Raw genomic sequence first — 12,964 nt, 5'->3', positions numbered from 1 at the left:
ATATGCAAGTATGGTTCTATCCTTTAAGAAGATCTCCATAATGAGTTTTCATTGTTTGGTGTTTACGTTTGTTTTTCATTTTATTCATCTGATTAGTTTATTAGTTGTCATTGTATGATGTTTATATTTGTTATTCATTTTATTCATCTATTTTGTTGATTACTTGTCGATTTTGTGGGTTTTGGTTAGATTAAACATGATAATCAACATTCTTCTTCTTTGTAGATGAAATCTATGTTCATGAAGCAGTCGAAATGGAACAACACTAAAGATAGTTTCAATGACACCATACAAGATTCTAAAAACAAGATCAACCGGATGGAGATGTAAAAGGTTTTTACTTGTCCTCATTTTACATACAACGTTGGAGATATAACTTGTAAATGCCTTCAACAAACAATTTATAGATTTGCCCTCTAATGATGAACAATTTACATTAAATCTAACTAACGCTTGTGCGATTTTCTTTTGATAATCTCATGAGATATCATTTCATAACCTTTTTTGCTCGGCCAATTTTTTCCTTTCGTGAATCATCACACACTATCTCACTAACTGACCTTTATCCTCTTCTCTCGATTATTTTTCATCCATGAATCATCTAGCCTTATCTAAGACTTTATCATGTCTTCTCATCATCTATTCAACAATCATGATATTGGATTATGTTTACCATAATTCCAGTCTAGGGCAAATCATCTAGCATTATCCAATTAAACTTTTGTTTTGTACTACTACTATAAGAACATTTAATAATGTTCATATTTATCATTGTACTTGACCATGTTGACCACAAAGGTTTACTTGAATCCGGTCAACAACAAAAAAGGAAAAAAGTTGAGGCAATGAGTGATGCAACACCTGTTGAAGTTACGGGTTTGACTATCACCTTCTATTATGAATAAAATCGTACAGATAATGTTTTTATTGAGTCCCTATATGAGGTTTTGACATGTTTTGAATAAGAGTATGAACATCTTGAGACTTTTTATTTCTTTTTATAAGAAAGAATAATGTTGTAATATGTATGTAATCTTTTTGTTTGAATACAAATAAATAAAATATTTATGTTTAAGTATTGTTCATAACTTGTTTTAAAAACATCTTCAAGCTTTGTGTTCACATGAGTCTATCTCCTAGTACAATTTATATATATCTCCTTGTGCAATTTATAGAAACCGATAAGAAGGTGCAAGTGTATATTTTTTTTGTATTAACACATACATCTTCTTGGTGGAAGAGTCACTATAACATCTTTACTCATGGTTTTAAAGATTCACAACACCTCGTAATTCTCATGGAATTATGTGTACTATAAACACTATTTTATATCAATTATTTAATCATTATACACTATACAATCGTACTCAATTATTGTGGCAGGTAACGAAAGCTTAAAGCAAAGAAAGATCGAACATAAAAGGACTGTATATTATTGATGAAGAAGGCCTCTATATGTTTTAATGAAAAACACACATACATGAGAGAAAAAAGAAAAACATATAATTGGAATGTGTATGAGAGTAGGGATGTAGACCGGTGCGGAACCAACCCAAACAGGACCGCAACCGAAAGAACCAAAAACTGGATTTGGGAAATTGTAGGAACCGAGAACCAAACTAAATACTATCAATAGGTTCCGATTCGGTTATAATAGGAAGTTTGTTATGTAAGAAGGTGTTTGGAACCGGAACTGGCCCAAAACCGAACTGAAAAGCGAATATGATGGATTGGGAGAACCGAAAACCGGACCAAATATCACAAATTGGTTCCAACCGGTTATGATTCACTTAATTCAGTTAGAAATCCCATCCCTATATGAGAGCATACTACACGTCTATCTATTAGGTGAGCATTAGCAAATTTTCAATATTGTTTTTATATTTTAGTCATATTTGTCCAACAAATTGATATGACCAAGAAACTAAGTCCAACATTTATTTTCAATACAAAATGTACCCATGAAAGTACAATCCTTATTATTAATCTCAAAACTAAGACCTTAGATAACTAACTTGTATCTATTCAAACCTTTCGAGTATATCAAGACGTTCTCGCCGAACCAAAACACCTAGAAATATACCTCATTTATCCCTGATTTATACCAAAACTTTTCACCATTCACAACACACATATATCAAGCTTCGTACGTACCCATGTTTATCCAAATGCTTAAAACCGTACGCTAACCAACAATGTTGAGACTCTTTCCCTTACCTACAAGTCTCTTTCCAGTAAGTGAAAGATACATTATTCATTGCAAATCCCAACATTTCATATAAAATTCAATAATTTTGCCTACACATACATGCACATCGTGTGTGATGAAAATAGTCTCTATAGTCATAACAAACCGATAATATTATTATAAATAACAATGTCCTTTTGGGTTAAACGCAAGAACAAAATAAAGCAGAACTGAAAAAATATGTATATGAATGACTTATTTTGTTAATTAATTAATAGTAAGAAAATTGAAATATTCCAGAATGATTTGAAATACCTAGATAATTATTATTATATTTCATAATTATCTTAGAGGTTTCAAATCACTTCTCTATATAAAGAGGGCTCCAAACCCAATTTGGTGTGTGAGAAAATACCTCTCTACTACAAATTTTCAGAACCCTTAAGTAAACCTTAGAAAAACCCGAAGTCTCGATACGAAGTCATGACACCTCTTTTCCCATGTCGTGGCAATGATCAGATTCATCGATTTGATTTAGTTTCATGTTGGTTCATGGTGGTGCTTTCAAATATGTTGTTTATTTGTGTCTTGGGTGAGGTTACAAGAGAGGAACTCTATGTTGGGTTCTCTAGTCCAAACCACTAGCTCGTCAGAAGAAGAAACCTATGAAGAAATCATATATATGTTTTTCGATCTATTGAGTTCTAATAAGTTCCATAGATTATTTGAGTTTTAGATCCATATATTTCGAGTTTAGATTAAATTGTTTGTTGTTTTCGTTGCCTTATGTTTGATCTAATAAGGCTCGAAACTCATCAATGGTATCGGAGCGTGGTTAACTCAAGTATATTGCACTTAGACTTTGTCCTTTGAGTATGCTAGTGTCTGTATGCGTAGGGTTTCTATTTTAAATGGTTTTAATAGTCTAGAAATTTACCTCGATTAAAACTGATTCTATTTATTTTTGAAAAATGATGTTTTTGGTTGTTTTGCCTCTTTGCCACGACGTGACTGGTCCTCCACCATGTCGTGGTATCTAGTGGGTACCAAACTTGGATTGTGACTGTCTTCGTCGTCACGTCATGGTTCGCTACTGAGAACTTAAAATCATAATTTAATAAATCGCGTGCTTTATATGTGTTAAGATGTGATTGCTCTTTCCCCACGTCGTGGAAACCTGGAGTTCTAGAATTTTCTAAATTCGTTTTTTTTTTGTTTGCTCATCTCTTTCAACTTTAATAACACAAAAACAAGTCTTTATACTAAAAGATAAATTCATTTTGATTTAATTATAAGATTAATTAAAAGATTAAAGATTTGGACTCTTAAAAAATTAATTGTTGACTTTTAGTCAATAAAATTAAAAGACATATAATCCAGAAATGTGTGTGTGTGTATATATATATATATATATATATATATATATAGTAAAATAGTATTTGTATGTATAACACTAAAAACATTGTGTTCTCACATGTTTCTTAAATGTGCATTGTTAGTCTCACCACGACTAGGCTCATCTACTTTATTTGCTATGAGGGAGGTTTAAGGTAGATTCCTTTGATTCTTAATGAGTTTGGCTTTTAAGTGACATTTATTGATCGCAAACCTTGCCGCCTTCTTGCATTATGAAGTAGAGTTAGCGAAAGGGTTTGATAGGACAATTGTGTAAAGTTAAAAGTATTAATTTAATAAGTAATAAAACAAAATCCCATTTTACAATAATGTGAATCTTATGCTTCCCATGGAAACTATGCCTTTTCGTATATCCTTCTTGGTGTTATGCGTGGGTGGCTTACCTACACTTCAAACAAGAATATTATCGAAGTAAGGTATATGGTAATCGCGATTCTCAAGCGTTACTTGATCCGAATATCAAGTAGCTTTGCGTGGTCGATTCACCATTTGAATTCATGATCTTCAGCTAATCCAGTGATGAATGCTAAATGAGCATAAGAAGAGATTAACATGTTATTGACATAGTGTTAATGAATCTCGAAAGATCTAGGAATCCCATAAATATTGAGATTGAAAATTGTCACACCCCCAAACCGGAATGACAGAAATGTTCGGTGGCGGAGGACGTCATGTAAAGTATCACAACACATGCATTATAGTAATCAAAGTACAACAACCATTGAATTAATAATGTATAAGTGTTTACATAAGTGTTTAAACATTACATATTCAAACATCAAAAGTAGATATAGCAAAAGATGAAAGATGCAGCACGATACTAAGTTGTCTTCTCAAAAGCTTATGGAGTGTACCTGTCTACTCGATTCCTGAGAATACAAGTTATTTTGAAAGAGAGGATCAGCATTTAAGCTGGTGAGTTCATAAGTATTTTGTTATATAAAGTATACTCTAAGTTCTTGAAAAAGTTTGTTTGTTCCTCCAGAAAATCCTATATTTTCTGATGTGATAAAATGATAACCACAATAGTTCCTTCTGCAATCACTTAGTTTATACAAGTTATATATAACTTAATATCGAACAAACATTTAAATGTGTGAAACTGCCCTAAGTCCACAACCAAACAAGGAACAGGAAGTAAGGCGGAAGTCACACATTCCACTGCCTATCAGATATTATTTATATATAACTTTAATGTATAAACTAAGGAATTTAAAATTAACCACTAAAGGTCCTTTATGTTATACTAGTTTTGAGAAAGTGACTGATTACGTTCCAGAAAATCCTATATTATCTGCTTTATAATTGATAAGTAGTTTTAATCCCCTAAAACCGTTCTGTTTAAGTATTATTGTACTTATCATAAGATTTAACATAATTTTAACTATCCATAAAATTATAAGAAGAATGTTTTCCGTTTTGTTGGTGAAAAGTAGTTTTAATCCAATAAAACCGTTCTTTTTAAGTAGTTTTAAATCCCATAAAACAGTTCTGATAAGTAGTTTTAAATCCCATAAAATCGTTCTCATAAGTAGTTTTAAATCCCATAAAATCGTTCTATTTAGTAGTTTTAAATCCCATAAAACCGATATGTTTTGTTTGTGGAGAGTGATTGATACAGTAGTATTTCTTAAAAATAAACTACTGGTGAATAACTACCCTATTATTAAACTGGTTAATTAGGCTTAAAATGTGATAAAGTTGTAACCATACTAATAGACTAGAATAATACGACGACCTTCCGACGTCGAAACTGAATATGTGACATTTGTCACCCCTTGGTCTGCCGGCCAAACTGTAGCTAACAGTCGGGATGTGGGATTGTCGGTCCCGTATAGATCTATACACATAATGCCCGCTCTCCCTCCAAGAATGTCTGATCTATACACCTAGTTTGCGGTCGTGAACCACTTTTGAAGGTGTTCATGGCTCGATTGCAACTCACTGATCTCAAGCTAACACTTCCTAACACTCAATCCATGACTGTACTAGGCTTAGAAACTCTCAAACAGACCCATAACATAGTAAAAAGGTAACAAAAACAAGTCTGAATTTTGATTGATTAGATTGACTTACAAGATAGAGATTTCGGGTTGTCACAACAATTGTCTGTCTACCTGAATAGCTTTTTGGTGTGATTTTTAGCTAATACACTTCACATCATGGAGTGAAATATGGATCCTAGCAGATATTGCTCTATTTATTCATATAATTCATGCAATATCTTGATATTTTTAGCTACATTTGGTCCTAATTATAGATATCTTGATATTTTTAGCTACATTGGGTCTTAATTATAGATAAAGGTGCTTATAATGTTTAAAATATGTTTTATAGCAATGAAGACATGCTTAGGAGAAAAAGAAATGAAAATGCGAAGCTGGAGCGGGATTGCAAGATTGAGTCAAAAAAAGTCAAAGGATGAGGATTCTGAAGATCCCACGGCGTGGACATATGTGTCCCACGGTGTGGTGGATGGAATTTTCCCGTCTAAAACTTGTTATAGGGATCACGATTAAAGAATTGGAAGGCACGTGTATAAGGCTTTTCCATGGCGTGGACTTTTATTTTCCACGACGTAGAAGCTGTTTTGGAAACTATATAAATATCGTTTTTGCCTCTTAACCTAACTTATGCAACAAGTCTTTCTCGACCATAGACGACCAAATAACCCTTTTTGGAGCTTTGGAGATCAGAATTCTTTTGATAAGTTAGTATTAAGGGATCGAAGGCACAATCACGTTTAATTACTCGTTTTTCTTTGTTTTAATCATGAAGTTCAAAGTTCACTTTTTTTTATTTGTTTTTCTGCAATAATTATGAGCTAAAAACCTTAACTCTCGTTTAGGGTAAAGAAGCTTTGAACCTATGTGTTTATTTTATGATTTTGGATTTTAATCTAGTTGATTATTTGTTATGTTAACTTGTTAAAAGATCCTTACGTCCTGAAGTTTCAATCACTTATGTTTATTTCTAGGTGTTATTAGGATTAGATGATCATTCTATCTTGATGTACTTGAATCATATGAATCTACGATCATTAGGTTTGTATGACTGGCGCTTTGATCATAAGACTAAGGTTAAATATAAAAGTTGGTAGCTTTAATATGTGAACTTATATGTGATGACCATTCATGTATATAATTGGTATTATGATCATTAATGTGAGTTTATAATTAAAGTCTTGCATAATTCGAACTTAATACTGATTTATATGATTATTTGTTCACCTAATCACTGAGTTGATGGTTCTGTTAAATCAAAGGATTGGTAATATGATCATTATTACTTGTCATAATAGGTATCGGTAATCAAAAAAATTAGATCCATTGCACTATCATTAGAATCAACCATATGGAATTAGCTAATCGAACCTAAATGTAAATTCTCTTTAATACTTGTCTTTGAAATTGTTTTTCTGCTTGTCTTTAGTTTGAGCTACTTTTTGTCTTAAGAAAGTTGAATGTAATTAAGTTTTCTGAACTTGAAAAATAAGAACCAACCCCCAATTTGCTTATTTAATTAGTTAACTTTTAGCATATATTTTAATCTATAATCATTCCTGTTCCCCAAGTGTTCGAAAAATCGTAATTACCATCTCTATATTGTCAAACAAATAGGTACACTTGCCTAAATGTGTAGCAATTTTAGTGGATAATAAGTGCAATTTACAAATATAAAACAAGTATCTTTCTACACATCACTAGCCTTGTTTGAAATAATTTAGTAATTAGGTAGTTATTCATTAAGGATCAATAAAACAAACTAGGTCTAATCATTAATTGAATGATATCTTAAAAGTATCTAGTAAAAATTAACTGCTTTAAAAGGATAAGCTAGAAGGAATGGTCGATCTTGTTCGTGGCTTGAGAATATCCTAGCTGCTGTAATTCTTTTGGGTGGTTGTGATGATCCTTGAGAAAAATACGGGTAGGTGTGGAAGGTAGTATGGGTCCGTACTACTGAAAACACAGGACCCGTACACGTAGCAAGGAAGTCACAAACCCCAAGGGTTTAGTCTCGTCTTGTGATTATAGAAATGTGTATTGTGGCTTTTATAATGTGTCTTGGTTTAATTTCAGAACGATTGAGACTAGAGGATCAGGATCTGGAATGGGTGGCTAGGATAGGCCACGATTAACTGATGATCAGATTCAGGAGATCATGCCAATGAGGTGGTTGTTGTTGTTTAAAGGTATATGCCGGAGATGTTTGGGTCTATCAAGACCATTATGATTGAGCTCTTTGATGATCGATATGCTGCTCTTTCTGAGGCTTCTGTTGTTGTAGCTACCAAGACTGTTTATGCGATGGATATTTGAGGGGAAAGATCCTTCCAATACTGGGACTTCGACAATACGAAGCCCTCGTAGTTTGATGGGTTCAGGGACCTGATTGTGGCAATGAGGTGGCTATCTAATGTGGAGGGTTGTTTCTTCACATGTCCTTGCCCTACTGACCACAGGGTCAAGTGCGCCCTGGACCTTTTGCGGTTGGGGGCGAACGATTGGTGGAGATTGGTAACTAGTACTCACACTTTTGACCAGAGAGTTGTTGTTACTTGGAAGCAGTTCTCAGAGATGTTCCATATGAGATACATGCCCCTGGTTGAGAGGGAGAGGTTGGCTCAGGAGTACTTGGATCTAAGACCGACGGCTGAGATGGTGACGGAGATCACACATATGTTTACTAGGAGGGCTATTTTCTACCCTGGGTTTGTTGCTTCAGAGCAAGCTCATATGACTCGGTGCTTAAGCATGCTCAATATGGATATTCGACAGTTCGTGTCCATCCAAGGTTATGTTACCCTCGCTGAGCTTCAGGATGTCATGAGGAGGCGGGAGATTGATATACATATATATATATATATATATATATATATATATATATATATATATATATATATATATATATATATATATATATATATATATATATATAGATTCAGACGAAGGAGATGAGGTAGGCTCATGTTCAGTCACAAACTGCAACGAAGCGGTTAAAGCCCGTTGATTCGAGATCTGGGGACAGAAGGGTCGCACTTGTGGCAAGTACGACAAGGTTCATTATAGGGCTTGCCGATCTTCATCTGGATGCCACAAATGTGTCAAGGAAATGCATTATGCCAAGGATTGTCATCAGCATGCCCCAGTACTGAGCGCAAGGATTTGTTATCACTGTGATCATGTGGGCCATGTGAAGGCCCAATGTCCATAGCTCGCAGCCAAGCCGATGCAGGCTCCAATGCTAGCTACTCTGAGGATCACAAATGGATGCCAGGGTAGGGCGGAGCCCCCGAGGGCTCGAGGATGTGCTTTCTAGCTCACTGCAAAGGAGGTCAGGGCGGTGTTGGACGTCGTTACAGGTTTCTATCACCAACAAACACACGATATCTGTATCAAGCGTTTATCAGGGTTGCGTCTTAGAGATTTTTGGGGTGCCTTATCTGATTGATCTGATTCCCATCCTTATGGGGGATGTGTGCACGAGATTGTTGTTCATCATTGTATTCCGGTATCCATTGTATCTGCTAGATATTTTTAGTTCACATCACGTTTTTGGCAGAAGTTCCATGAGAAACTGGGTACGAGGTCGCATCTTAACACTACTTATCTTCTGCAGACTGACGGTCAGAGTGAACGGACCATTCAAAAACTTGAGGACATGTTGAGAGCCTGTGTCATAGTCGTCGGTGGGATTTGGGACTCCTACCTTCCCTTAACTGAGTTTTCTTACAACAACAATTATCACTCTAGTATCGGTACGCAACCTTTTGAGCTCCTCTATAGGAGGAAGTGTCGTATCCCAGTTTATTGGGAAAAGTGTAACGGCCGTGTTTCAAGGCTAGGCATTAATGATGATGTAATAGTCTAGGTTAACATTTGTAAACCGTTGTGAAATAATAAAAAATGTATTATTTTGAGTGTTATGTGTTTTATGCTTGATTGTGTAACTTAAATTAATTAAGAACAAGAATAAGCGTAATAATAAAATATTAGATAAGCCCAATATCTATGAAGGAAGTTGTAGTGGTCGTGGCAAGGTTTTCGAATATATAAAGAATGCCGAAATCCGAGTTATAACGAAGAAGTTATGACCTGTCGAAGTTTCGCGATAGAACCGGTACGACACTGTGTGACGTAAATATTGAATTTACGATAGAGCGATATTTAGACTGGGTGATCTAAACGAAAGTCATAGAATATGTTAAACCGAGAGCATGCATAAAAAGAACGTCTAAATATGACTTCGTATGAGGAAGTTATGATTTTTCGAAATTTCAACTTAGCGGTATGTAGCCCAAAGTTCGAATATGAGATCTCATCGATAGTAGTCCAACGGTAAAAAGACAGACGAAAACGGACGTCAGATGAAGGAGTTGTGAATTCCTAACGGAGTTTTCCTGTCCCGGCCGACTAAAAATAATATAATAAAAGTTAAGTAAAAAATTAGCCGACGGAGTCTAAACGAGAGTTGTAGAGAATAATCTCACCTATGCGCGCATATAAAGAACGTCAAAAACAGAGCTCGTATGCGAAAGATGTGAATTTCTGAAGTTCAGGGCACGAACCCCGACACTGTGTCAGAACTCACGACGTGAACACAATGTTCACGATGTGAACAGGTGCTGGACGCCTTCCAGAGCAAGTGGACTGATGACAAATGCAATGACCTATGTCTGACCAAACTCACAACATGAATTTTTGAGATTCACGACGTGAATCCAGAAAACCAGTCCTATAAATAAAAAATGAAAGGGCAGCCGATTTTGGTTGCTACTTTCTTACTCTATCACTCCCGATACCCTCTCTAGCTATCTTGAAGCACCCCCGAAGCCCCGGTATCATCTTGAAGCACCGAAGATCCCGAGAAGAAAAGAGTTTTCGAGCCGAAGCTCTGCCCGCGAGAAGCCCGGTGTGTGAAGATATCCCGGTTTCATCAAAGAATACTGCTTTAAGAGCCGTAGTGTTGTCCGATAATCTTCTTATCGAGTGAGTGTGTAGTTGCTTTCTTCTAACACATAAATATGAATTATTCTCTATAAAATACGTGCTATGTGTTTGTATATTATCTGTTATCTGGAATGAGTATTGAATGGATATATTATACAGGTTTTAAAGTTGTATAAGTATGTATATATGTATATGTTATCTACAAAACTGTTGGGTATAACATGGGTAGATAGTTGATGGTAATGGAATAAAATGATGAGAGACCTCGGTGTTGTTGATCTAGTCATCTAGCGGAGTATGGATGACGACCACGGACTCTTTCTAGACTGTCCAGTGGAACGTTGACAGGTTCATAACATGTAGGTGTTGTGAACGATGTGTTTACCGGTGTACTCTATCCCCCTCATGGTTTCCTTTAGGACATCTATTGTTGATGAAACCCCTTTGCAGTAATTATGGGTGCAAACGAGCCGAGCCGAGCCCGAGCCTGGCCAGGCTCGGCTCGGGCTCGTTTAAGTTATATGAGGCTCGAATCGAGCTTTCTTTTACCGAGCTCAGCTCGAGCTCGTAAAGAGTTATACAAGCTCGGCTCGGGCTCGGGCTCGACTCGTTTTTATCGGGCGTGCCTAAATAAGCTTAAGCTCGGCTCAAGCTCGTTAAAAAACTCGTTTACTAATACCCGAAATTCATAATTCCCCTGATATATTTTTATTTTAGTATATATAAATAATAATAAATAATATTATATAAAGGCTCGTTTAGGCTCGCAAGCCTAATCGAGCTTTGTGACATAGGCTTGAGCTCGAGCTCGTTTAATAAAAAAGCTTAATATTAAGCTCGAGCTCGGCTCGGGCTCGTTTAAAATCGGTTTCGAGTCGAGCTTTTAACGATCCGATCTCGAGTAGCTTGGCTCGTTTGCACCCCTAGCAGTAATGTCCATCCCGATGAAAATCCTTATAATAGGTCCCTTGTGATAGTTGTTATTTTAGGGACGTAAAGTGAGGGTAACGGGAATGGGTAATCGGGTTATTGTTGGTTGATGAAATTAAAATAAATAATTATTTTATTGTGGGTTGAAAACCCTATATGCTCACCAGGATCCCAAGCCTAACCCACTCAGTTTTATTTGTATTACAGGTAGTGGGGCGAGAGCATAAGATGGATGAATCATCAAGTTATTTTGTTTATAGGCCTGTAGTTGTAAATAACCGTTGTAAGGCCTATAATGTGTCGTTTATGCTTTTGGTCTGTATCGGAACATGACATCCTGAGTTTTGTTATATATGAAAATACATTTCTTTAAGAAATGCTTTGATAAATTTTATTTTATCATATTTTGTTTTGGGAACAAATTCCGCAACTCTTTTAATCAAAGGATTACTCTGAATTATTTTAAAAGCATAAATTAAATCGGTCTTTTCGGGCCGTGATTTTGGGGATGTCACAAAAAGATTAGTCATAGAGTCATGGGAAGGACTGAGGTAGTCCTTTAAATGATAGAGCTTATTCAACATATTAAGAAGATGCTACAAACAACTCAGAGCCGACATAAGAGTTATACCGACAAACGTCGATCTAAGTTGGAATTCCAGGTTGGCGACATGGTTTCGCTGAAGGTATCACCATGGAAAGGTGTAATACACTTCAGGAAGAGGGGCAAGTTGGATCCCCGATATATTGGTCCATTTTGGGTGATTGCCATGGTTGGCAAGGTAGCTTACATGTTGGATTTACGTGAGGAGCTCAGTTAAATTAACAACACCTTCCATGTTTTTTAGCTCTGGAAGTGTGTGGATGATGACTCAACGGTTGTTCCCTTGGAGGTTATTCAGGTTGATGATCGACTGAATTATGTGGAGAGACGAATGATGATTTTGGATCAGAAGTCGAAGTCCTTGTGTAACAAGGTGGTGTCTTTGGTCAAGGTCTAGTGGCAACATCAGAAGGGTTCCGAATGGACGTGGAAACCCGAGTCAGAGATGCGGGAGCATTACCCTGAGGTGTTCTTAACAGCGGACTTCGAGGACGAATTATAGTTCAAGTGGATGAGAACTGTAACATCTTGATATTGAGGTATTTCCATTTTTAATCCTAAGTATGAGAATTAATTGCATTTTAGCCCTGGATATGAGAATTGTGGAAAATTGGACCAAAATAGCATAATTGTAATTTTTGGGGCATCCCCACGTATGTTGGACGTAATACCAGGTACGTTGGGCGTACGTGATGAAATCCCAAACCCTAATATTTAGGGTTTGGACCCCATTTAAGCAACCTTAAGTCCCAAGTCCTATTTCTTTCATCAGCCTCCAGCCCCAACTTCGACCCTTGCAAACCCTAATTCGTTTTTAGGATTCTTGAGCCATTTGTGGTTGTTTTGGTGTTCATAGAGGAAGAAGAAGAAAGA

This window comes from Lactuca serriola, chromosome 6 (genome assembly GCF_051521515.1).
Source record: "Lactuca serriola cultivar US96UC23 chromosome 6, Lser_US96UC23_V15, whole genome shotgun sequence".
Lineage (NCBI taxonomy): Eukaryota > Viridiplantae > Streptophyta > Magnoliopsida > Asterales > Asteraceae > Lactuca > Lactuca serriola.
Note: the sequence above shows the minus strand (reverse complement) of the source record.